A 27,383-nucleotide genomic window follows, 5' to 3' on the forward strand; every position below is an offset into this window, starting at 1 on the left:
TGCATAATGAAGGACCCACAAAATTCCCAATGATTGCTTTCTCTGGGACCATCAGTAGATATCCTGCTCTGCAAACCAGCTAGGGACACCAAACAGAGGGACAGGATCACAGGGAAATGCAATACAGGACCCTTCCAAGTGCCAGTCTGACTCAGAACCAAAACACAGTGAATTGGTTTTGATCATGGACTAAATGCAAGTTTCCTATAATGTTGGAATAGTACTGAGGGACTAAGACCTTTGCTCTGACCTAACTGTAATTTCTTCAGGGATTCTGCAAATTACTTCAAATTCTCTCTGTAGCACTTGTACCTCCCAGCCATTCTCCAGCTGTTTCTCCTCTTTGACTTTCATCAGTTCCTCTGGCAGAGAAGCTTTATATAAAATGGATGTATTCTTTTAGTAATGAAGTCCTGTTACTTTCATGGGGTCAGTATTTTATAACTTCAGCCTACTGTTAGATCTCCTGAAAGTTGCTTTTTATCTGTATTTGACAATCTGAAGTTTGCATCCAGTCACTGGCATGCATATATAATTCAGATTAGATTTATTATTTAAGTCACGAATTAATTGGAGAGAATGGTACATTATTTATGTGAATTATTCTGTAATTTAATCCTAAGTATTATGCATATTCTAAACATAAATTAGAGCTGAGCTATTTTAAATTTATATTGGTCAATATATATATATATTTTATTTCAAATTTACACAAACAGTAAAGCTAATTATATAATTTCTGCAGTTATTATGAACCATTAAGCATGTCTGCTGATAAAAGTTATACAGATTATGCCCCCTCTAATTTTATTTTTAATGCAATCTTTTTACCTTTTTTTTTTTTTTTTTTTTTCCTTTCAGGAATTTGTTCTAATACATTGCAGTTATCTATAAAAAATGATGAAAACCTAGAAGGTCAAGGAAAAGAGAAGTACAGCACACTCCCTGAAAGGGTAACAGAAAGTTTCCACTTTGATGAGCTAGCCATATGGTAAAATTAAAACTGATAAAAGGCCAATATAATACTCAAGTATCCTGAATGGAGTCTGTTTTCTGAATTTCAGCACATTTTTACTGAAAGTGTTAAAATTCCTTTCTGTGAATTATTTTGCTTATGTAGCAATAGCTTGTCTGAGCTAAACAGCGTGTTCACCACTTCCCTGGGTAAAATTTACCCCTAAGCTACATCGTTACGAGAGCTGCGTTCTAGCAAGGACCAAGGAACCAACTCAAGTGAAAACTACTTAGGTCATCAACGCCAAGTAGAAGTGCTTAAGGGCCACCTTAGCGGAATATTAAAGTAGACTCAGCAAGAGGGAAGGGTAAAAGTCCAGCTCCATTTCATTATTTTTATACTTGATTCCTGCCTGGCTGTAAAGATAAAGTATATAGCTATAAGAGAAGGGCTGTAGAATACCCGTTTGCTTCTCTTCTGAAAGAGATAGTCTGTTATACCACTGGTAAAAAGTATCATAACTTGTAATAAGATGTAATCTTCTTGATACAACATTTAATGGCACTTAAAAATTTAAATCTTAAATGAGACAGTTTACTGTTTCATACCTGACAACTTTGTTTAAAACAATAAAAATCTTTTAGTACTTAATATATTAGCATAGAACACCATACATGCAGATGGCAAAGTCATCATATCTTCTGAAATTCCTTGCTTGCCAGTTCCAGTGTTCAGCCAAGAATTAGTCAGTTAGACACTAACTACAAATCAACAGGTTTCATCTCAACTTATTCAAAATAATTTCTTTTTATCACCTTTCAGGAAATTGATAGTTCTCAGGAAGAATAAATGGAGTGATACAGAAATTTTCTTCTGCCTAAAGTAGATGAAGTACAATTTATATTGACCTTACACAGCATTGAATAGCTTGCAATGCCTTTGTGAGCATTCAGTGATTTTTCAGTTAAATTCAAACAAATTGCATGATCATTTGCTGATGTTCCACCACTTGGCTTTAAGTCTGTATCTGGGTACACATCACTCCCTACACTTCAACAGTTATGTTCCTAGATTCACAACTTCTTCTGTTTTTGTCTTCCTGCTCTTGGAAGCTCACATCAGGAACGGTTCATTTGCTATACAAAAAGCCATATCGTTATGAATCCCAATAGGAAAATTCTATAACCTTAAAGGTGCAGAGTGACAAATACCAAAGATAATTGAATTGCACTCATGAACAGAGAATGACAATAAAACAAACATGAAGTGCTTTTATTTCTTTAGATCGACGGGTCTTGTACCATCCTGTAAGTGTCTAACGCTGTCTTTTAATGAGAAAATTAACAGATTTTCTTAAAATTTCACTTGCAAATCATTTTCTTGAAATATCTTCACCACAACAACAAAGTAGATGACAATGATAAAACTTTATGTCGAGGAACTACTTTTCCTCCAAATTATAAAAATATTCATTAGTCTGGTGTTTTCCTTTTACCAAGATATCTTGAAGCTTTCCAAACTGCCTACTTTCACACCAAATTAGTTAGAACTGTTCTGGCTCTGAGAGACTTTTATATTAGAATTTCAAAAAAATCATCTCAGACAAACTCCAGGAAATTTCAAAGCTTCAGAGAAAAGGAAGAGCTAGGAGCTACTGATGATTAAAGAAAAGAGTTACACAGTTCATCAAAGATACATGAATAGACTTGTACAGCGCAATTACTATGTTTTTAACAGGATATTTCTAGGAATCAGAAGGTAAAACCTTGGAAATGTTCTCTGCCTTTCCCAGTGCCAAATTTTCAGTTTGATTAATACTACTAACATAGTAACATCCATAATTCCAACTTTGTTACATAGATTCATACCTAGGATATCGTCTGCATCTAATATTAAGTGGGACTTAGTTCAGTAATTTACTGAGTTGATAAAGATAATGCTATCAGCTCATGAAGGCATAAGTATGCATGCTTAAACAAATTAAGCTAATTTCATACCAATACAAAGATAGCTAATGGAAAATGAAGGTCAAATAGATTTGTGCCATTAGCGATCTGCAGATTGTGAAATGTTCTAACAGAATTTAAAATTACATTATCCTACAGAGTTCTGTATTTCTGAGTAAAATTGTGACAAAGAGTCTGTTCCTTTGAGTTATTAAATGAGTAACATTAAAAAAAAACAACAAACAAACAAACAGAAATTCCAAGAGTAAGATTATTGGAAGGAACGCTACACAGAACAAAAGATAAATCAGTTTCAAATTATGTCCCAAAAGAGCAAAGTATGTCAGCACTACAGGATAATGGGCTTGCTGGTCTTTAATAAGAGTTTGTTGAATTAAGAGCAAATTAGGGGCCTGTTTTTGCAGGTTGTTGGATAATTCCTTTGCTCTGCTAAGTACCTCTGGCTCCTGTGGAAGTCTAGAGAACTTGAATCACCCGGTATACTAAAACTCTAAGTAGCTCTTAAATTTTATGCTTGATTTCCATTGAGAAAACAGATTTGTTCAGGCTTCCATTTCACTGAACACAGATTTTGACTGTTTTTTAAAAGGACTTTATTTTTTTTTTTACATTGCCAGGTTCAGTATCTCATCTTGGGATACAAAAAAAAAAAACAACAAACAGCCTAGATGCGGTGTGAATCTCTATCACTCTTAAAATTCATAGACTTCAACAGCTTACCGCAGTTGAGAACAGGGCTTCAAGGACTTCTCTATTGCTGAAATGTTTGCTGTCATTCTCCTGCTTCATCAAGTGGTTCTGAAATGCAAAAGAGATTATCAGAAAGTTGAAGACTGACCTTCCTTTTACGAATAACTGATCAACACTTCAGGCTTTAGAAGTCTAGTTAGACAGTGACACCTGCAACTTCCTTGTTAACATGAATTGCAATACCAGACATGAACAAAAGCCTTTGTATTTCCAGTCTTACCTATACTTTTAGTACTGCTGGTTGTCTTTTCATATATACCATGAACTTCCTAAAATTACAGACTACACACTCTGAAAGTGCCACACCAAGCACTCCCAAACACCAGCCTTTCCTAAAGGGAGGAAGTTTCAAAGGACCTTCAAAGCTCCTGCCAGAGTTCCAGCCTGGCTCATTCTGGGTGGGAAACTGGAAAAATAGGGAAGCAAGTCTTGATTCATCCTGTCTCCAACACAAAGAGAAGCCACAAAGGGCCCTCTAATAGCACCACAGGGAATATCCCAACCTGTAAATCGTTATTAGATAATTGTTGTGTTCACGTACATGGGAGAGAACACACTCTAATTAGAACTATGGGGAGATGCTGAACCTGCTCCTAAAGGGCATGCTCATTTGAGAAAAGCTGCCATAATCACAGCTGTTTGCTGCCTCAACTTTGGCTAAAAAGCAGCACTGAGGACTGCCAATATTTATACGATTCTCCCATTTTAATCAGAGAGCAAAAGCAACAAGCCAAAAAGTCTTGGAGCACCCTGCACACAAGACAGCAATAGCACTCATTTCTCCTATCCACTTTCCTTTTGAATAATCAAGCTTATCAGTTTCAGAAGTTTTCTTTTAAAATGTGGCAAGTAAGTCAGGTGGCTTCTAAGCTGAAGGCTCTGCACAGAGCTGAACTTTGCTCAAAGTCATGCATGGGAATCGTCCTGATGACTTGTGCTTGTATGACTGGGTCTCATGAAATAGCAAGGAAGCAGGTCTAGAGGAACAGGTATTAATGGAGGTATTTTGTCACAAAACCTGTTTGTTTACCTGTAAGGAATAACACAGCAGACAATTTTTAAGCTAATATCTCCCCAGCTGTGGCCTGCAGTGGCACATCTGAGGATTTACATGTGTCTTTGTAACACTGCACTGGTCTCCTTCCCAGTACAGTCACTGGGTGCACTTTTACTGACTGAAGAAAATTATCGAAGAAACATCAACATATGTGCCAAACGTCCAGATGAGTGTAATTGAATCTGCAGGAACATTGCTTTGGCGTGTTCTTTTGGCGTATTGAGCCAATATTGAGACATCAGTGTTCAGGATCTTCTCCCACTCTTGCAGCCCATCAAGGAAGTGAGGCGCACATGGACAGACAACATGCTTGCGCTTCGGTGGCTGTGTTCCAGCTCTGCTCTAGACAACTCTGAGCCAAAGGCTACTGGCCAAGCAGGACCCCCACTGCCAAGTCACCATGCTGGTCCCCTTCTTGTTCAGTATCTTTTCTATTTTGTTACTGCATTCTTAGACTAACACTTTATAACACTGCAAGGCAGCTTTCAGATACATTTCTAATGCTCTTATACACCATACAAATTAGACTTATACACTTATACAAATTAGAACAGCAAGTTGAAAACAAACAAACAAACAAAAAAAAACAAACAACACATACAGAGATTCAGCCCCTTTTACCTCCAGAACTTCTCTCTCTTCAACATATGAATCACCCAAAAAGACTTCACGCACACTGCTAACTGTGGCTCACAGAGATGCCTCCATCCTCTGAAACCTCATAGCAGACCACAAGCACCCTGCCTCTGAATCATGTCTTCAAGTCCAAAATGACTCAGGAGGTTCATTTACAATGAACATCAATGTTTCACATCATAGAAACACAATTCAGGATGACTCTTCCCTTTCCACTTCCTACACTTTCTGATAGTTAGGACCCTGCCTCAAAACCAGCCTGTAGAGGACCTGCACTGAACCCTGCTCTGCCCTGGACGCCCTCGCAGAGGTCCTCACTCCTTCTGCCTGACAGCCCTCTAGTGGTACCTGCACTACTCAGCAAGGTAAAGGAGCAGCCAACTCAGAGCCTAGATGGATGTATGGTCCTCTCCTGTTGGAGCTAGTAGCTGTGCTGGTAGGATGGAGTTTATAGCCTATACTCACGTCACTTTATTTATTTCTAGTTGTCCTATATAAAATAGTCCATGGACACAAACGTGCTGAAGGCACCACTGCAGCCTCTTGGAAAGTCTTACCAAAAGGTTTTCATCATTGAATGCACACAGCAATGATCCTGACAGCAGCCTTTAGCTGATGTCTCCTCCCCAGCTCCCCCCTTACCTCTCCCAGCTTTCAAGCATACATCTTGTGCAACTCCATTAACATCAGGTACAAGAGAAATTGTCAGAGTTCCTCTGCAGACTAAGTTAATTGTTACAGTAAACCACAGCTGATTCCAAGGACTTCCTAGCCCCAGTAACAAACAGGCTGAGCTCTGCTGGTTTCTCCCTCTATTGACAGTTACGTCTTTTTGCATCCTGAATGTTCAGATTTACACTACCTGCCCTCAGAATCACCTAGAGATCTTTGTCATGCTTTTTCCTCCCTTTCATAACATTTTATGTGAGCCATGCAGACCCCATCAGCCTCCACTATCCCCAGCAGAAGCAACCAGAACCAGAAGAACCAATCTGCAAAGTGTTTTGCTTGACAAATTAACAGAAACCCATGTAATGCTGCGCACATTTCTAAGCTCGCTAGACCATTGCACTCATTCCTAACTACAGACATCATTCACCAGGCTTGAAACGTTACAGGAGCTGCATTGCCTTGAGGTACTGAGAGCTGTGAAATTAGCAGTAAAGTACCTTGGCTAGCTTAGCATGAAGGCAAGAAGATTGCAAATTAATGTTAAGTTTGATTCAGGTTTATCCAGAGGGCAAGAACGTATTCCAGTGTTCAGGGAAGGAAAAAATAGTTTAAAATAAAAAAGATTTAAAGAGTCAGCATGACTTTTCAGAGTCAGATATTATTATTCCATATATTAAATAAAATGCAAAGGGAAGTTAGCTGCCTCTGTTTTTTGCCTTCAGCAGAACACGTAGGGGTGAATATACAGTCGACTGACTGATACAGTTCAGGGGAAAACTTCATTGCCAAAAGCATGATTTGGCCCTGAATAGAGTAGCTGGTCAAATTAGCTCATTTCTTCCCCTCTGAGTAGCATCATGCAGCTTACTGAGCCCAGGGCTCCTGATAGAAAGAGATGCTGCAACTGGGGTCTGTAGGAAGCGGAGTTCTGGTCAGCTACAAACATAAGGACATCAGCAGGTCTCAGCTTCCTAGACTTCAACCTTGTTTTTCTTTTATTTCCAATACATTCAGTACCCAGCTTAATTAAATCCCTCAGCTTCTCCCCAGCAGAGGTGCTTTGTAGGGAACTTGAACGCAATGTTTTCTTCTAGCATTTGGAAGAGATACATGAAACCCTAGCATCAATAAATAATGCAGGAACTACTGGTTCTAACTTTAAAGATTGACAGAGAACACTACCCCCATTTCCTCCACCCCAAATTCTTTACAGAAAAAAGAAGATACCTTTCTTCCTGTCTGCCAGTACTCTGACCTCCCATCCCAGACCCAGGTGTCTGAGCTTTCCATAAGGCCCAGACCACTGCTGTTCATAGCAATCTATAATAACGCCCAGCTGGCCTTCATCCCCCCAGCCTGGTTCATCAACACAGAAACATTTCTTCACTCACCCTGGCTCTACATCTCTTTGTAAAGTCCCACAGGCAAACAAAATGAAGAGTTTTGGCTAGCAGACCTCTAAACATGCATCTTATGTGGAACGTAATACCTCTTGAGAGGAAAATGACATGATGCTTCCCAGGATATAGCACAGCAAAAGGATGCTGTGTTACACACCCTGGGAAATTAATTTCCAGCTTTTTAACCCGTATTATAAAAAGGCAGCGGGTTTTGTCAGAGACCCTTACACTAGCTCCTTTCACAATTCAGAGGCATCAATCACAGGCCTGTCTCAGGCTCAGCCCTCCTTCAGAGTTTGTACTCAAAGAAGTAAACAGACTTGATTACTGATGTGGACCTTCTGAGAATGGAAACTCCAGCTAGCAGCTCAAGAGCTACCTGGGAGCTCTTGGTGAAACAAATTACTTTTTTTTTTTTTTTTTTTTAAATATAGCAGAGCAAGTAGACCAAGTTACATAACTATTAACACAAAACACAACAGCATAGCATTTTGTCATTTGCAAATAAATATAAAGAAAAGCAAACAAATTGGTTTTGGTTCCCACTTGTAAGGCTGGGTGGGGAGAAAACCTAACTAAGTGCATTCATCCTTAGATCTCAGGCCTTTCTCTGCAGATAAATTTCTCTTGAAATGTTAGTAATTAAAGATCAAAAGGAAAATAGGGAATATTCAAAATGAAATCACATCTTTATATTGGTAGAAGATTAAACGCCATGTTTTAAATATTTTTAATTCCTTGTTTTTATATTTTATTAATCTATAACTGGCATTTATTTTAAAATGGTTTGCTTTTACAGTGAGCAGTGATATCTAATGCCAGTTAAAGTACAGCATGCAATTTTAAAAATAATTATTCTTGAGCACAGTGGTTATTACTGCATGATCATACATTGATAAGCACCAACAAATGTGACCCTATTAAATGGGGATGATTTTGATCATCCATTCTGATGTATAGACATTTCCTTCTCATTAAAAGGACTGAAACTAAGCCTGGCACAGGGTTACTCATTGCTAATCATCTGTAGGCCCAGTACCACTGTATGCTGAGTGTATTGCTGTAGAGAAAATTGTCTGCTCTGAAGAGTTCGGAGTCAATGCAAAAGGTAAAGGAGGGAGAGTGATTTATGGTGAACATTTTCCATGTGTCTCTGTGGTTTCACATTTTTATGTAATGTTCTTATTTTCAGCCATCTATTTTTAAAACGTCTCAGAAGGATGTGCAAGTAAGTGAGTCAGGGGGAAGATTTGAAGGAGACAAATTAAAAAGAGAAAAATGAAGCACAGTGGACAAAGTTAAGAAGGCAAGTCCATGCACAGGGAGCTGTGCTGAAAGATGTACTGAGGCAGAATTGTCTCACTGACATAAAAGCACATTTTGAAATATGGCTTTAATGGTAGTCCTACAGCTAGTCATCAGTAGCTCTTGCTGATTTTCACTGTGCTGCTGACTTGTCTGTGAACTGCTGTCAGGCCTTCATTTTGTGTGGCATGAACACAACAAAGTGACCACTTCCCCACGTGACAGCAGGAAAAAAAAAAAAAAAGGAAGGTTATGGTAGGGTTACGTTAACAGCAGAAGCAGTATGTTCATTAGTATTACTTAACAAGTAGATTTTTCCCACTTCAAGAACAGTGAAAAATCATTAAGAAAACTATGTCATTGACAGTATTTTAAGATTCAAATCCTGGGGGAGTATCACACAAGATTTTCACAAATTCTAGCTGAAAGGTAGGTTTTCTTTTCCTACTTTTGGTCTGCTCTAAGAGAATATAAAATGAAACCCAGTAAAAAATGACTATCTAGGATGAGGATGCCTGAAATAAGTGAGAATAATGTGATTACACCATTCAATGCAAAATAAAATAATTGAGGGGAGAAATACACATTTATTTTTTTTTTTCTTTCTGTAACAGCAGAAAGTTTAACATAATCTTTCAGCTGACAGCCAGTAAAACATGAATTGTTTCTTAGGCTGAATTATCACTACATGTTTCATAAGGATTAACCAGTATGTTGTTATTAGAGTAGTCAGTGATTCAGTATGCCAGAAGATTAAACAAAAGCTAATCTCTAGAAAAGTAGGACAAAATCCTTTGTTTCTTTTTCAGGAAAAAAGAATTTACAGCTTGCAGGTTCTCAAAAGCTGATCTTGGGAAGACAAAAAGCTTTTCTCAAAGCAATACTTGCCCATCCACCTATTTCAGAGGAACACAACATCCAATAAGGTTAGGAATTGGGAAGTGCTAGTGTTGTTCTTTTTTGGTTTGGACAGTTTAGCCCTAACAGTGATGAATTTCTCTATAAAACAGGCTAGTCTTTTGTTGCACTGGTGGCCAGAGTTGGACACAAATGGAAAAGGCTGCAGAGTTTGAAGAGGTATTCAGCAAACTCCTGGTAAGAAACAAAATGCCGTGCAAAGAGTTTATGTATATCTTAAAGAAAACTCTTGGTATAGATTCAACATTTATTTCAAACTTGAATGCACAGTATGAAGCATATTCCAGGTTCTCATCACTGACTGTGGGATCTCTTCTAAGAGAACAATGAGATCACATTGTGTTCTACCAGAAGTCCTTCACTACAAAGGTTACTGTCACTTTCACATAACTAAAAGTGCTGCCAACCTTTAATTATTTTTAGAAGAGAATAACTATTTGAATTTTGCATTCAAATTATTCAAGGTTGTAAGCCATGTGTCTTTATTCTTCTGTTGTGTTTGCTTGATGGTCTGTAAAACTAATCCAAAGCAGATGCATGCTCATGTCTTAGCTTTTAACATTGCACTCCTAAATCCAGAAGCAATTTACTGTGTTCTGTATGTATATATTGTGAATGAATATTGTATTATAATGTAGACAGTGAGGCATATTGATGGAAAGGGTTATATGGAGTTCTTGACTAGGCAGCAGGCACATTCTGCAAGAGACTAATGAAACAGACAAGTGTACATTTAGGAGGATAATTAAATAATACAAATACATATATGAGAAAGATGGTGAATTTAGAGCCAACCTAATATAATTCTACATCAGCTTTGCCTTTTATATTTAATTATTACATTTTCAGCAATCCTCTATTAGAAATATCAGTAGCATTTAGGACTCTGATAAAAAAGAAAAAATAAGAGTGACAGGTACAGTTCTTGGTAATATAAGACACAAACAGGGAGCAACTGACATGTCTCCCACCCTGTGGTTGATTTTTGAAAGCTAGCTTAGGTTCTGGACATTTTAAGGAGACTTTAAGTATAATTTAAGAGAATTTTGACAACCGTCAACCAAAAATCTGGGAGTTTAGCACTCAACTAATGCAGAAAGTTATAAAAATAATCTAGGAAAGTATCTGAAATGTCCAAATATCTTCAGCACTGGAAAAAACTCCCATCCAAATGCAGAAGATTGGTCAGGAATGGCAGCAGCACAAAGCTCACAGCTCCTGGGAGGATTTATCCACAGGGCAGTTAAGCTTTAAAACATATGCAATTCATAGCCAAGTGATCTTACTTTCCTCCAGGCTCCCTCTGCAGTCATGTTCTGCTGAGAGTCCCAATTAAACAGATGCAGATGCTAAAATTAGTTACCCTAGCAGTGATGTACCAGTTCATGCTTTTCCTTGGGATCAAAGGCAGCGCAGTGGGAGCACCTCTCTGACAGCTGGAGAGGTCAACTCAGAAGTCCCTTCTCATCTGCTCAGGGGTCAGATGTTTCCCATGGCAAGGTCTGGACCCAGCAGTAAGCAGCAAGCACTTTTTGTCTTCAAGCAAGTTGTGACATGAATGCCGTGATCTGCTAAGGAAATGGCAGCAGGATTGGGGCCTTAGGTTTGCAAAGTTCCCATCAGTTGTGTTATGCAGGAAAATGTAAGGACCAACTCTGATTTCCTGAGTTAATTTAATATTTCTTATGAGCCTTGCAGCACACAAGTGTCTGTCCTTTCAGATTGAAACAGCGTAGATTTGACAAGCCACAGATACTGGTAATCTGCAAGAGAAAAGTGTTCAGACTACTTATCAGAAATGAAGTATGTGAAACAGTCACCTGAACAGGATCAGAAATATGACAACAAACTGAAAGGTCCTCATTCCTTTTATTTCTTTTGTGTTTTGATCTCCATCTCTTACATACTCCACTTATGGCACCTGCCTTGTACCTCTCTCAATAAACATGAACAAAGCTGCTCAGTGAGCCCAGCAAATGGCTGGCTTATAGTTTCACTGAGGTTCTGTCTGGCTATCCATGTGCTAGGCATCATTGTAGGAACAGACAGTGAGCTACCTATAAACTCAAGATACTCCTGGCTAAGGACTTGTATGGAACATTTATTAATCAGCTCATATACTACTTACTGTCTCGTTCTGTTCCCACAAATTCCTCTGTCCAAACCCTTAAAACTAGAATAATGACTCTTCAGTAACAAATAAGCTTTCAGATCTCACAGTGAAAAATTATCTGTTATCGGTGTTACAATATTTAGCATCTGTTGCATGTCATTCATTGCTAGTTATCAGCACTTCTACAGCTCCCTAATGATTTTCTTAGAGAGGGAGAGACAAGGATGAGCTCCATTTGATCCATGGTGAGATGATTTAGCTCATGCTGTCAGGCAGATCTGGCAACTGTTTGTGTTGAGTGACATTTTTGATGGACATTGCTGCAATGACACTTGCCAGAGTAGCATCTGTAAAAGAGTAATGGATGAGCACATCCATACCAGCATTCTGTGCAGGTCAGCTGAAACAAGCGGTAAGGAAGAACACAGCAAGCATTACTGTTTGCAAACAGCCATTGGGGAGGTTTAACAGCCCTTTAGTCTGGATGAAATGGTGGAAGTTTGTTGTTTTATCCCCCCCGCCTTCCCCCCTGAAAATAGCTTTCCTAACAGACACAAAATCAGATGGCAGAAGAGCTGTTCAAAATTTTACTTGTATCATTCTGATTTCAGTGTGCTTTCTACTTTGAACAGAAAGGTATGAACAGCATTATTTCCAGGGTATTTTGGCCAAAACACAACTCTATATATTTGGTAATTAGAGCTTAGAGTCCTTCCAAATCCAAGATATCTCAAAACCCAATCAGAATTTTTTATTCACATTCAAAAGTTTGTATTCTCAAACCACTATATTTGCAGTGTTTTGTGGAAGATCTTCTGAAAACAAGGAAATACCTGTTTATCCTCAGCTGATGTAAGCCAGCACACCTCCACTGAAATAAATAGAACCTGCTTCTAATGGTTTCATATTCAGCTAAGAATTTCTTGAATTATTATTATTTTTAAACTGGATACATACTGAGCCCTAAGCAACTATTAAAATAAACAGTGATGACTCACAGCTGACCTCATTCTGCAATTCAGGTATGGTTAGCTGTGCTCATTTATTTAAGTTTTTATTCAATAATCATTTTGGTTGACACCATTTCCATTGTATTTTATTATTATTATTTATTATTATTATTTTAAGTTCACCATTGACTTGAATAAAGAAGCTGAAAATTAAACTGGTCACGTCAAGACTTATGGAGTGATATTACCAAGTGTTTTACTCCCTAAATGTACATCAAGACTTTGAGTTATGGTGACAAGTCTTAGTTTTCCTGAGACAGCTGGAAAGTAAAAGAATGCAGAATCTAGAGACTTTCATAATATTTCTACTACATATATGTTAGACGTGAAAAATCATTTTGTGGATACTGATTTACAGTTACAAGATGATGAAGCTTTGAAAACAGGGATAGTTCTAAGTGTCTTGCAGATACGCACTAATTACAATCCCTCCAGAGTGACTAGCACAGCATGGGCAAAACTCAGAAACACATCCCTCCCCAAAACCCAACCTTACACAACCAGCAGCTTTCAGAGTAGATCTGACTGGTGAGAGAAATCCTACCAACATCTCATCTCCGTGGAAGGAGATGGTAAAGCCTTGTCCAATGCTCCCATTTAGCTAGGTAATCGGGGTCCCAAATTATTACCACTTTCAGTAATACCTTGTATCCTTGGTATGATAAAGACTGAACCTCTGTTTAGGACTGTTACTCAGGCTGAGATGCTCTGATAGTGCTCAGAGTGAATAGCCATTCTTTTTTATTTTATTCCTTGCTCCGTATTTTTCAGAGACTCCAACAACAGAGTTATTCTGTACTCAGTCTACAAAATGGGTAATGACAGAATTAGAGTTGTGAATGACTGATTACTCTCCTTCGTTTCTAATTCTGCCTGAGTAAATATTACAAATCTTGAGATTGTAAAATAAGTCATAATATAATTATAACTTGCCACTGTTTCAAAGGAAAAAAAGAGCATGAATTGATATTTCTGATAAGCAGTCTTAAAATAACAGAGCCCTGAGGTTACCAGCAAGACAAACAAATTATCTTCTTTTATCCATGCTTCCATTTCGTTTTATTTAAAGATAATATGATACCTCATTTTTTGCCTATTATAGTTGCCTGCCTTTTCTCTTAGATAAAATCTTAATTAGAATAAATGTCACATCCTATCCAGGTTAAAGTGGATAAACTCAGAATTTAAAATGGACCTACTTCATTTTAGAAGAGCAGGCTAGTTCTTACAGACCCGAGGACTGTGCAGCAGTACAAGGATGTGTACATTTGGAAGGCAGCTAATTTCAAGCCTTCACACAGATCAAGCCAAACAGTGTGCACTGAAGCATTGTATCTACTGACAATGGATGCAAAGCGCTTTATTTTACATAATGAATGTGCAATTTGTAAAGGCAGTGTTTGGAACTCAAGATAGTGAATTAATGTTGTAAACTGCTTGATTTTTGGCTTTCAAGCTAAAAACCTGTCTAGAAAGGATGGAAGTGAAAGACTGAGATTCAACCAAATTCCAGAGCAAGATTGCTGTGACAGAAGAGAAAAACACTTAATGGCTTGTGGTAATTCTGTATGTTTGTGGTTGGCAGTGTAATCTCCTTGTCACCTCATCATTATCTGGGAAGGCCTGCCTCTTGCTTTCCTTTTCTTAGGCACAAAGGTAATAACTCTTCTCGAGTGCATAAATTGGAGTTGGCCTCACTGCACACGCAGAAGCAGAGAAGTGCAATTTGGAAAGGCTGAATTAGCTTAAAGACTTCTGATTTACCCAACCAAAAGCATGAAAACTTCAGCCTGAATTCAGCCCCAGATCCAAGAAGTAGAGACTTCTCCTGGACACTTCCCTACCACCCTGCTGCTAGAAAAACTGGGCCTTATCATCAGCCATGATGGATAATAATCTAGCTACTTGAGTTAATGCAGACTCACTCAGCCAGAACAGGACTCAGCTTGGCAGTAATCAGGACCCAGACCCATAACAGCACTTAATGTCACCAGTCACCTAAATTTACTGTGATAAATGGAATATTTCAGTGGATCCCTAATGATTTCTATTATGAGAGTATAAAAGGCAGAGACCTGAAAAACCTAAATCACACATCTCATTACGGTTTGAATGATAATAGCTCTGCTGCCCATTCGCCTGGCAGGCAGGGTGAGTCTCGCAGAGTAGAACATGGCAAGCTCTGACTGCTTTTCTTTTCTGTGACCCATTTTAATCAAGCAACACTCGATCTGGGAGACATTCAAGTTACATCTGGCACGTTATCAGAAAGCAGAGAACTGCAGCTTGAAGACGCTGGAGTCCATGCTTGCCTTGGACAGCAGGTAGTTTCTCAATATGGATGACTTTTTACCTTCTAGCCTTTTAATTTTTTTCTCTTTTGAGACCTTATCCTGAACTATCTACCAATATCTATTTTTTATTTTTTTTTTTTAGCAACAGAAACTCATTTTAACCACTGTGATTTCTAATCTCATTGCAATTGTAGCATTCAAGAATGAAAGGCTCTCAAATTACATTAAACTGATCAGGAGACACTCTGGGAAATGTTATATTTTAAACATCAGATAGCAACTTGAGCCGTAAATTCAGAACAATGGACTGTACTAACTAGATAAGGAAGGGAGAGTTAATTTCAAATTACATGATTTAAAAAGACACTCAGCTGCAGTCTCTCTGTAATCACCAGACTAGTTCTCCAAGGATTCAGCTCAGTTAAAACATCATTTATCTGCTGTGATTCCTGCCGTACTTTATTTCAAAGATGCAGGATTTTCAGAGCAGCTCTGTGACATTTTTTTTTATTATCTACCATTGATGATTCAAGACGGGAAAAGTATACTAAAAACTGGGGGTATGGTGCTCACATCCTTCACAAAGACAAGATACTGCATATATCTGTTGATGCAAGGCAAGGGCACAGTGGTATGATCACTCTGGGAGAAAAGGTGAACTCTTGCCTCTCTGTGCTGCAGGGATTCCTATTTCTGGCTATGCTTAGAATTTATCAGAAAACATCACCTGGCATGGGACAACATTGAGAAGATCATGCTGACTATGATAATGGATTTGACTCTGCACTGACTTTGGCTCAACTGAAATGCCCTGGAAAGAAACAAAAGTTTGGGGAAAGCATGCTCTCTAACAACAACAAAAAAATATAAAGATATACTCAAAGATTTAAAATTACCGTGTCTGTCATCTGAATATATAAATAGAAATATATAAAATAATGTGCTTGTCCAAATCCAAAGACCAGATGAAAACACTCCAGTGGTTTGTCTTAGGCTGAATACAGGTCAAAAATTTATATATTTAAAAATAACTTTTCACAAAGGTAAAGAAAGAGATGAATTTCCACAACAATACTAATTCTGAAATGAATGAATTTCAAAGAACTATCCACTCATGTAATAGGAGATTGAAATTTATTTAGAGTGTGTTGAAAACAGCATGAAAGAAGGACATTGATGGAGAAGAGCCTTTGTGACTTTGCTCAAGGCTGAGTTTCCTCATGAATGCTCATTTCACTATAGTACAATCTGAAAAACTTCTACAATCATCCAAGGCTTTTAAAAGTGGAACAATCTCTGAAACCAGTTTGGCCTCCATATTCAAGTGATCCCCCAAATCTGAATGCAGTTCTGTCCTGACTGCTTCAAAACTTCCTGTTTTGCCAAAGACCACCCTGCCTAGAGCAGAACAGAAAACCAGAAAAAGTCACCAGAAGAACCAGAAACAGAATTGCTCAGGTGGTGGTCAGACTGCTACAGTCATCCTGAATTAGGAGACTGCTATGATTCACTGTGGATATTTGGTCAAACAGTTTAAAATTCTACAGAATGTATCTGCATAGATTTCAAGCTCAATGGTGATTGATGTGTGACTGGGTTTAACCTGAGGCTAACATGAAATTAAAAACATAGGTAAACAACACTGCAATTTGAACAGACAGTAGTGCCAAGGAATAAATGTTTACTACACAGAAAAGGAATTTGAAAACAAAATCTTGTATTATAAAGTTATTGACTAATGAAGGCTATTAAAAAAGATTTCATACAAGCCACTGTTACTTAATGTAATTTTGTGGAGAAGACACAGAGCATTGAAAGTTCATATGGTGGTCAATGGAATATTAAAATAATGAAATTTTGACTCAGCAAGATATTTTAAAGCATATGACTGGGGCATGGTAATGCCATTTTCTGTTTCATCATCTGGTACTATTGAGGAAAGTAGCAGAGGGTGGATGAGACACTGAATAAGGACCTCAATGGCTCTGAAAAAGGGCCAGGGTATGGAAATCCAGTCCTTAGTCTTCGCATTAAGTCAGAATCCTGAAAATAACAGTGGAGGGGTGACACTGAAGCTCTAACATACAAGGAATGATGGGAAATAGATGAAAGTCCCTAATTATTTCCTTAATGATTTCATAGGAAATTGACTTTCTATAAAAGCACTGGAAAACCTGAGGGTACAAGTACATCTCATTAGCAAGAACCATCGATAAATGCATATAGAATAAATAATAAATGCTTCATCCTATAAACGGACATTCAGAAGTCCTGTTTTCCCTTAGGGGAACTATTAACATAAAAAATTCAAACTGGCATTACACATAGAGAAGTTTGTAAACACGCCTGCTGCAGAGACCAATCCTATTGATGGCATGGCATTCCCAAGGTGGGACACTTACAAATGTGTTCCTCTGCATACCAATATTCAGGATCACTCTGGTGACCTAAAGGCTTCATAGTAGACAAAGCTGAGACCCATGATACTTGGAGAAAGTTTTGATATTGAAAGTTCCTTCCACAGAAAATGCCATTGAAGGGAAAGATTTTGTCCCAAACTGTTGAGTGTTTATTGCCATTGAAAGCAATCTTTTATTATCAAGAAAGAGCTTTTACGACAGTTTTTTAGATAACAACCCAGACTACACAACTGCTAGAGGAAAATGATTTCTCCACTAATTCCTTCTTTACACTCGATGATAAGAGAAAACAGAACCATGATTCAAAGACCGAGAAAAAAGAATTTCATGACAACAACCACAACTCTGCCTTCATGAAGCAGAAGGTTTGGGACATCCCCTCATCATTCTTGAGTTTGTTGGTAAAGCACCGATGCTGACAGTGCTATATTAGTCACTTCTGGTTAGCTTTGTATTTCGGGCAAGACTTACCATCTCATTTACACATCGCCAGCTAGCATTCACAAAATATCTCGCTTTTTCAGTGCACAGGCAAAGTCTGCAGCAAGCAGCATTGATCATTCCATTATCACTGTGTTACGCTTAATTTCCTCTTCATCTTTCAAGTCAGAGACCATCTCACACTACATCAATAGTGGTGGTAACAGACTGATTGATTATCCTCCTCTTTGGCAGGCGGGCATGCTGCAGGTACATTACAAGACTGTTCTTGTGCGACCCCAACACAACCAAGTTCCCCTAAACTAGTCAAAGAATCAAATTAAACTCATGGAGATCTTTAAGCACTCTGATATGACTTTGGAACAGGCAATTAACTGATGCAGCCAGACAGTTTGACAAAGCACTAGAAATCTCTGCCAAGAAGTGGGCTCTGCTGCAAGCACAAACCAGCTTCAACATCCACCTCGGCAGCTCCTTGCCTCGGTTCTGCCACAGAGATAACAGGCAGGGCTGCGGTGATCTCACCATTTGCTAGTCATGCCAAGGAGGCAGTGCAACTGCAGGACAGAAAGGCAGGGGCAGAAATTCAGCATTCTCTACTCTGAGGAAATGGAGGGAGAGCAGGAAACTAAATGCAAGAACCTTTGTGAAATGAAACAACTGCTTCATCTTTCAAAAGCACAGGACCTTCTGGGAAGGAATGTTCCTAGATTTCCTCCTGACCATAGCAGAGTAATTTCCTGATGAATTCACATGGTTACCATGGGCTTTGATTTAAAGAATGAAAGATGCACTCTTCCTTTTCCTTCTCCCTTCCAGTTGCACCAGTGCTTACCCTTTCCATCGCCCAGCCAGAGCTCCATTGCCCTGATGCCCCAGGACATAGTGCTCATTGTGACTATGCCTATAAGAAAAGTCAATTTTTTATATATATATAAATGTATATCACCAGTCTATCTGTTCTGATGGAAAGATTCTGAAGAACCTTTGAACCTTTGGCCTTTCCAAACATACCCAGGACATTATCAGTCATTTGATTTCACAGTTTATCAGCAGAGTACCTTGCAAGCTGTCCTGCACAACAGCAGTCCCTCCATATGTAACTGTAAACAGAACAGAAGCTGAACAGCAGGTCAGAAGCACAATCTGGTGTCATTTTTTGCTGTGAAGCTTTTGTCCCTTCACATTTATCTGTGCTGCCTGAGGCCCACAGCAGTGGAAGTTTGTTTCCCACAGGACAGGTGTTACCTGTAGATGCTAATTGCATTCTGCAAGCCAGAGGCAAATAAAGGAAAACTGCTCTATCCCAAGATGAACCAGTTCAAACAATAATACACCTCAAGTTTTTTGCCACCAAAAAAACCTCACTTGCAAACTGTCATGAAGACATAAGTCTATTTTAATTACCATAAAACACTGGCACCTAATTATTGTGGTGGTCCTCAGATCTAGTACTAGTAAAAAAGCAGTTCCCAAATTGGTAACAGTATATAACCCATCATTTACTGCCTTAAGTACATCTTTTCTGTGCTTGCTTTTTCTTTTTCCTTGCCTACCTCCACGCTACATGTACAAATTTAAAAAGCATTTGAGAAAATTAATTAAAAAGGAAACTTTTGCCTTTTTTTTTTCTTTTTTTTTCTTTCTTTTTTTTTTTTTTTCTGGCAAGGTCAATTTATTAATTTGCAATAATAATTACAGGTGCTCTTGGTCTACTACTGTTTGTGTTCCCTAGACACTACTGGTACAGATCTGAAAAGAAGCGATAACTAAAACAGTCAGCATGCATGATTAACTCTGTGCTAGTTTAATTTCAGCAGGCTTTGATTATGGAAAGTGCAGGAAAACAGCAGCTAGCTTGAGATGAGGTTTATACCACAGCAGGCTGAATAATGAAATCACAATGTGCACAACTAACACTTTGAAAAGTACTGATTCACAAGTATGTATCACATTGTTTCTAAGAACATTTTCCAGTTTTAATTTACTATCAAGATGTGATTCTTTCTCACAGTTCCCATCTTTTATACGAGTACGCATTACTGACCCTGCCCAAATTATATATTTTGACCTCTGAAAGTAGGAAACTCATGGTACATAACCTTAACTCTTCCCTTGGCAGTCATGCATGCACATACAGTTTTTGAAACAATAAATAGCTTGGCGTTTTTCAGCCCATGTAGCTTTAGAGCAGGGAAATGAAAGATGCCCTCATTGTGCTCCTTATGTTTCTAATGAATTTCTTTTATAGCTTGAGGTACCATAAAAGTGAGTTTCTAAGATAATGTAACCAGAATTATAAGAGTTGAATTTTATTGTCGTGTAGTTAGGGTGCTGTTAAAGTTTAATTTCATTTCTTCTTAAACTTGCTGGTTGTTTCATCCAAATGGGCTATGACTACATGGTCCTTTCAATAACCTTTCACTAGGCATAGGATTTACATTTTTTTGCAGAGTAGAATAAACACAAAATTATAAAAATAGTATTTAAAAATATATATAAAAATAAAGAGTAACAAACTTTTATAGATTGATGATGCATATTGTTATGCATCTCACTGTATAAATAAGCACTTTTTACTGAACATCAAAGGAAATGTATTGTATCTAGGAATTGTTTCAGTAGTAGACTGAAAATAATCATATTCTATTGATGCAGTCTAAAACCAGGGAATGTTTTGAGCCCCAAGAGCAGATATGTTCTCTCACTTGCAGAGCATTTATCAAATGCTCTGAACATCTTTATACAATTTTTATCAACACTAAGAAAGAACTAGTTCTCTTCAATATTAGCCACTCATATTACCTACAGAAGGGAGAAAAGACATCAAGCAGATGGTAAAACCCAGTCTTCATATCTGGCAAGGAAATAGCCCTCTAACACATTCCTAGTGCTGTATCACAGATATAACAACACACTGAATCCACCACGAACACAGCTTCCCATAGGAAATGTTTACTTGAAACAGAAAAAGAAGGAAGTTGGAACAGTGGACGCTCTGTTTCACAGCAATATGTTTATTACTTTCACTGCATCGATTTCTTAGAGTCTTGTTTATCCCAGAAAAGGCATATGTCCAATGTTAGGAAACATCTGCAGTTAAGTGCACATCAGAATACCTTGTTGCTTTGTAATGAATAAACAGAACAGCATTGTCATAATCTGAAACTAAGATACAAATTGATGGAGTGTGGTAGCATAAAAAACTAAAAAGATCATTAGATATGAGTGTGGGGGACTAATAAATAGGAGTAATAAAGTTATTTTACAGCACAGCTGAAACAGACTGGAAGACTGCGTGCAGTTCTGGAAGCCACATTTGCAAAGGACACAGAAAAATCACCAAATGATGGATGAGCTGTGTCTGGTACCCGGGGTTCTGTCTGACTGTTGCGTGGCAACAAGGGGTGCATGCTTCCAGCCCAGCCCTTCTTCTCGAAGGAGCTTCTTTAACGGGAACAGATCTGCCAGCTGCAATCTTTCCTGCAAACCCTCCTGTATCATCTGACCTAAGACATGGAGTGTCACATTCAGGTTCAGGAAAAGGGGGCCCAAAAAAGAGACATCCAAGGAATGCTATGCCAAAATGAGACACTATTTAAGCCTGTGTCAGGACAAGAATGTTTAGCTGAATGCAAACCACATCCATTTGAGGTGAATTTGTTAACCTCAGAAAACTTGGTTGGACCTTGAGAAATTAATTTGAGATTCTCTGACCAAAGGATGACAAGAGAATCCAGGCATTTATAGGAGTATAATGCATACATGTGTGACACAAGGTGGGGTGGGGTGACACAGATATTGAAGGACACACTGACAGGCACAAAGACAGGAATGCAAAAGAGTGAAAGCAAATCCCAGCAGATAAAGCCCTGACAGGTGACTATCGGTAATGACAACTAAACTTGCCATGTAATGCATTAAAAAAAGGCCAAAAAGCAGCACTGATGTGCAGGTACCTGCTGGAACAGCCCTCAAACTGGTAAATCAAGTACTTTTAACTGAAACACAACTGTTTGGGCAGTCCAAGCATGCCTTGTATTTTGTTTTGGCCGAGCTTCACTACCCAATGCCCTGGGAAATGCCATTTTATACTCTGTAAGAAGTTGCTTGGAGTTTTGAGATGGTTTGGAGTTAGAAGTTTTCTGTTCTCCCAGGACAATTCCTTAGTTATCCACAGAAAAAAAAAAAAAAAAAACACCAAAGACTTTCTGTAAAATTACTTCTCAGAATAATCCAAGGTCTGATCCACACAAATCTGCATGCAGTTTATTAATCATGGTTTATCTTTCTTTGACTAGATAATACAGCTTGTGAAAGGATTTCCTCTGCCACAGTCTTCCTATAATCAAAGCAGTTGTTTTTTTTTTTTTTCTTTGAAGCACCTGGTATTGACAGTTTTGATGTGCTTGAAGGAGTATCTGTTTTTCACTAATGGCATTTCCAGCCTGTCTGTGATAAAAGTTTTCTGTATTTTCTACTGAAGATAGTTGAAGCTTTTCTTGAGGAAATGAAGGGACTGAAACAAATATCTTTTTTTTTTTTATCTTTTTTTTTTTAATCTTTTTTTTTTTTTTTTTTTTTTTTCCTTCTCAGTTGTGGAAGAAAAAAAAATCAAATCGTCTTTGTGTTATCAGTTTTTGTTGGGTAGTAGAACAAATGATACATATGTGGCTTCCATGCCCCATTTACAACTTGATGAAATCTAAATCTCATGGCTTGAATTTTACAGCACTATTTTGTAATTGTTTAAACACACAATCTTCCCTTCCTGTGGTGCAGGCAATAGGAATACACCTGTCATTTACACCCCACTCCATTCCTTACCCCTCAACTCTAGGGCTGAAAAATGAAATGTCTCCCAGACTAAGACAAGCAATGTAGTTAGTGCCTACAGCAAGCACCCTGAAGACTATAAAATCCAAAGTCAGACTCCCAAACCTATGAGTTTGCCCCAAACGAGACAGATTTTACTTTAAAAAATGTTGCTCATCTCCACACATGCATTGTGTTCTTCTGCCCCACTCTGTTGAAATGGATTCACGTGAGGCCTTAAGTGGGGTTACTGGAGAGACCCCTGTCACTTCAGTGTTTTCTGGTGTGGATTGTCATGAGCAAACTGCCTCTTCCCTTTCTGATGTCTAGGTACAGGGAATGCCCCACTTCTTTGCACCCCAACCTGATCTAAATCGGCCTAGGGTTAGGGAGTGCACTACCATTACATGATGAAGATCTTGCCTTCGCTTTACCAATGCCTTCCTTTGGAGTGCTGAGGACAGTTCAGGAGAAGATGATGACATTATCGAAAGCTCTGCTCCTGAAAGACACAAGTCCTGAGTGTGTGTTTATATCAGACGGAGAGATTGAATTTCATTTGACATGTCACAAACATCCAGTCTCTTGGCCACAAAATAAAGTGAATAATTTAGCAGGGAACTGCTGTATGCCAAGCAAACAGGCTGTAAAACAGCTCTGTACTAAATCTAGGGAACCAGCTGGCCAGCACTGAGGTACAGAACAGTATTTATTGCTTATGCGCCATGCCAAATTGCAACAACATGGCCTAAAATTAGGAGAAGAATGAAGAAATGGACGAGTTCTTTTTTTGCTCTCCATACTCAGAAATTCTTCTTCTAGCACATGAAAAACTATGGGGAACACCACGGGACAGGAGCTATCACTTACAACATTCTTAACAGCTAAAGGGCAGTATGTAATGGTGCAGTTTGGGCAGAAAATGAAGGGATTTTAATGAGTAACTCGGGAAATTAAATGTAGACCTCTCTATTGCCTGGATGTTGCAGTTAGAAAACCTTCACATTCCTTCCATTACGCTAAACAAACAAAAGCTGGTTTTATTAATTTCTCAGCAGGTAGATTTTGCAAAAGAGTTCAGTATTGACCTAATTCTGATAACCCTGGAATCAGCAGGAATTTATCACTAGATTCATTCACAGCAGGAATCAGCTATCACCGCTCCAAGATACCCAGTGTTACAGAGCTACACATTGTGTAAAGCCTTTATAATTACCCCATTACTCAGAGTGGCTGCAGAACCATCTCGCTGGCCCCGTTCCTCATCTGGCTTCCCTGCTGGCTTCCACAACTGTCCATCTGTTTTCCAGGTGCCACCGCTGTCCATTTACTAATGACACCTTTCTCATGGCTTTACAGAGTTAAAATTGAAAGGAAACAATTCTAATTTCAACAAAGGAAAAATTTGGCTGTCTAGGATATGAAGTTGTAAATTTGCAACTGTTTTGCCAAATTTCTTTCAATTCAATTCAATCACAGAGGGATAAAATATCTTGGCAGAGCAGACACTGGAAAGAGTTACCTATTCTCCTCCACACATGAAATATTCAATCCATCCAGCTTTGTTTCTTCAAAGCAATAGAAATGTCAATAAATTCTTTAAGAAATGTTTACAGAAATCTCATCCACTTCCATTCAAAATTCAAAATTTCTGCTTCTTTCAGCATCTTTTTTTTTCTTTTTTTTTAAACATTATTTGTCACCCTAAATATTCTGCTCAGCTACAGCTCACATACAAGCACCAGAATGGATAAGTAAGAAACATTCCTTTTGTGTTTCTGAACAATTTTACATAAAAAGTAAGAGCACTTGAGCTGAGATGACCTTGACATTTTTACATCATCCCACACCAGGACTGAACATCAAATTTAAAGAGAAGATAGTAGAGTTTATAATTAGTTAAGATGGGTGCATGACAACTTTATGCACAATAGCTTATGCCCCAAACAATGAAGTTAATATTGGACATAAAGCACACTGTCAGAAATAATTTAAGAAACAATGACCTTAGTGCCAGGCATTTGCTCATGATTAATGTTTAGTTCTGAGGAGCGGATAGGCCCATAAAGGAATTTCAAGACTTAATAGCAATCTTTGTGGAGATGTGTGTTACTTATTTTAAAAATATATTTTAAAAGTATGAATTTTTACCGTAATTTCTCATAGAAGAGCCCAAATTGAACACATTTACTACTTTTCAGCTAATTCTGCATAGAAAGTTAACATTCAAAAGGTAGTACACACCTAAATTTAACTGCTTATCCATGAGAAGGCAAAAAATAAAATAAAGGAACATTTCGCTAATGTGCATGAAAAATAAAACTGGAAAATAATTCATTATATGATCGTTGGGGGGAAAATGAGGAGTTCAGCAAACAAGCTGTACATGGAGATATATTAAAAAGTGATAATAGCTGTAATTAAGGCAAAAATGTAAATCATTACAATAGAGAAGCTCTTTTAATAGAATGACAAATATAATGAATGTAGTTAGAAGACATGCGAATAACAATATTGATGTCACTCAGAAAATGCTCTTTAACACTAGTGTTAGTACACTAGAATTAATGATGAAAAGGATTTTTCAGGAAAAGTGAAACAAGATCTTACTGTGCAGTTACAGTAATTGTTTGGATATACTTTACAGTATCCAAGCCTCAACAATCATTTGATGGAAATCTCTCCCCAGTTGGAGTCTGTAACCTCGATAGCACTTCCCTTCCTATAGCTCACACAAACTTTTAGCACAGGAGCAAATCAGTGTGATTTGCATCCTTCACTGAGGTTGCTGTTATAAGCTTGTATTATATTTATTTTTTACTCATCCAAGTTATGAGATGAGTTTATATATTATCTGTTCATTTGTAGCCCAAAGCACTTTGGGAGCACTTTCAGTACTTAAACCAAAAACTAGCCAATATTTAATTAGCATCTGGCATATCCCATAGTCTGCAGTGTCTTCCCCAAGGAAATGACTGTAGTTTTGCAGGCTTTTTGCCTTCTTCAGTATGACACTGACCTAGCCCTGCAGAACAAATGGTTTAATCCTGTGATGTCCTGAGGTGGTCAGCACCTGCAATTCCATGGGAAGGCTGCAGATAATCAGCAACTTTCAGGATCAGACTCTTAGTCCACAGTTTCTATTGGCAAAGAAGTAGACAGGGCTAATTAACAGGATAAAACCGTAAAGATGTGGGCTTATTTGTCTTTGAGTTAAACCACAAAACAACTTAATTACACTATACCCTCATGAACCTTCAAGTAATCTCCTGGCTTGGTTGATTAGGCTTTGAATGTGAAGGCTGCCAAAACAGTACCCAGTTGTTCTACTTGTTATAATTTCAGTTTAAAGCTGCAAGTAAACTAGCCTGCTGCCCAAGTGTAATTCCAGTTTCTCTAGCTCAGCCAAACCACTGCAAAACGAAATACATTATTTACAACTGACTATCACTCGCTTAACTTGGGAGTGTGAGTAGTGCATGCTCAAAGTCAAGTGAAAACACTTTGGCTGCATCTTCAAAAGCAATGAGCTTCCATTGAAGTGGGTCAGATGTGAGTTTGACGTCCACACTCAAGTTTGTGGATAAAGCACTGAAATGTCTCTTGAAGCACAAGTGTATCTCTCTGATAAAAAGCTAACTCCTCTCCCTGCACTACAATCTACAAAACAGCTTGATCTCTCTCTGCTCAGCCAGACCCAACAAGGTAAAAAACTTTTCACCAGCATCGCTTCCCAGAGAAGAAACTGAATCCCCATTTAGAACTCCTCTCTTTCTGTGCTGCAGGTTTCCTTTTGCCAGAGAAACTTAAAGCCAACACCCCTAATAATTACTTGACTGAGAATCCAATCACTTACAGTTAATTAGCAGAACACAATTATTGTGTTCCTCATATCTGTGGCATGCTTGCTTTTTGCAGAAACCTTAATGAGATGCCCTCTGGAATGCTTATAATTGAAGGTGAAAATGGACTTCATGTTTCTAAAGAAGAAGGTCTTCAGACACTGCAGGTCATAAACGTCAATGTATGTAAGAAAATATTTCAGTTTGGTGCATGCTTCACACTCCACGTTGTTATATTGACAGTTTCAATATCTGTACATTAATATTTTGCTTTTAAGGTACTGAGCATCCGCAAAGTTCATTCATCAGTTCTGATGGCAGGTCACAGCAAGCTGATCAAAGACTGACAAAGCAAGGTACCGGATAAATTACCAGAGAGGAATAACCTACAGCCAAAGTGATTTAATTTCTTAACAGGAGTTAACTTTGTGCAAGAACTACCCATACTAAAGATATTTAATTTAGTTGCTGAAGGCTAAACTGAAAAAAGCACTGTGAATCATTTCTGTTTTGCTATGAATCATTGTTACATTTATTCTTGACCTGATTTTGTGATTTCCATACTTTATGCTTTATCCAGTTAAATATTCACGAGTCATGATGCTAAATATTTACTTTTCCCTTCACAGTTGCTTTCTAAGTATAGTTCTTTGTTTAATATGCTCTGACCTCATGTATATTTGACAGCCTCTAAAGAGCGTTTTTCCTCTGGAAGTAATAAAGGAGTTCTGTTTGTTATATTTTTATAAATTCACAAGAATTTATGCTGTGAGCAACCCAGGCTGCAA

The 27,383-nt window shown here is 38.1% G+C and overlaps 2 long non-coding RNA genes across 2 annotated transcripts; one reads left to right on the top strand and one right to left on the bottom strand.

Annotated features, from left to right (window-relative positions):
• Window positions 1-9,309: 9,309 nt before the first annotated feature.
• Window positions 9,310-19,134, bottom strand: LOC311443169. Its single transcript, XR_014697106.1, has 2 exons — window positions 19,000-19,134; window positions 9,310-11,423 (listed from the first exon to the last, which is right to left on the bottom strand). It is a non-coding gene; the product is annotated as an uncharacterized lncRNA (long non-coding RNA).
• LOC311443170 lies at window positions 15,038-26,974 on the top strand. Its single transcript, XR_014697107.1, has 3 exons — window positions 15,038-15,107; window positions 26,672-26,777; window positions 26,874-26,974. It is a non-coding gene; the product is annotated as an uncharacterized lncRNA (long non-coding RNA).
• The last annotated feature ends 409 nt before the right edge of the window (window positions 26,975-27,383 follow it).

Source organism: Aythya ferina, assembly GCF_964211825.1.
Source record: "Aythya ferina genome assembly, chromosome: 12".
NCBI lineage: Eukaryota > Metazoa > Chordata > Aves > Anseriformes > Anatidae > Aythya > Aythya ferina.